Raw genomic sequence first — 652 nt, 5'->3', positions numbered from 1 at the left:
GGGCCGGTGGCCTGGTGGTTAGAGTGGCCAGCTCTCCCGCAGCCGACCACACAGTTCAGGTCCCAGATGGTGGCTTGAAAACATACCACGCACACGTGTGCATGTGCCTCAAACCCCAACGGGGAAACGGAGAAGGGACTGCAGCGTGGCCATCCCTCGGGGAGCACTTTCTCACCCCCTCTCCCCGTCTGCTCTCCCTGGCAGCGTGTGCCCTGGCAAAATCAAACAGAACGAAACCCCGAGTGTAACATCAGAGGGACTTCCACCTCGAACACGTCTGAGTGATCACGACCAGGGAAGTGGGAGCTTTGATGGGTGTGAAGCAGCACCACGGAGGACCCACACGGCCCCCGGGCAGCGGCACGGGAGCCAGGAGCCCGGGCTCTGGAACGGGCGATGCTGACCACCTCCGTTCTCCGGCCTCTGCTTGGTTCTCCCAGAGCCGTGGGACACAGGGTCGGTGACCTGACAAGCAATGGGGCTGCATGACTGCTCAACGAGGACTGTCTGAGCCGCCAGCCTGGGGCACAGTTGGGAGCAGACAGAACTGCAGCGCTGGAGCGGTCCGCCTGAGAACACGCCAAGTGCATGCACATGTGTCAAGGACCCTGCCGAGCTGAAGGGCCAGGGAAAGGGGCCGCAGGAGGTGGGG

General features: G+C 63.2%; 1 protein-coding gene across 1 annotated transcript in view; it reads right to left on the bottom strand.

The window, feature by feature from the left end:
• Window positions 1-652, bottom strand: part of NDUFB5 (NADH:ubiquinone oxidoreductase subunit B5) — a gene marked incomplete at its 5' end in the record, with an annotated part of 10405 nt that overhangs the window by 9453 nt on the left and 300 nt on the right.

Source organism: Tupaia chinensis, unplaced genomic scaffold, assembly GCF_000334495.1.
Source record: "Tupaia chinensis unplaced genomic scaffold, TupChi_1.0 Scaffold140400_1, whole genome shotgun sequence".
NCBI lineage: Eukaryota > Metazoa > Chordata > Mammalia > Scandentia > Tupaiidae > Tupaia > Tupaia belangeri.
The sequence above is the reverse complement of the archived record's forward strand: the minus strand, read 5'-3'. Positions and strand labels throughout refer to the sequence as shown.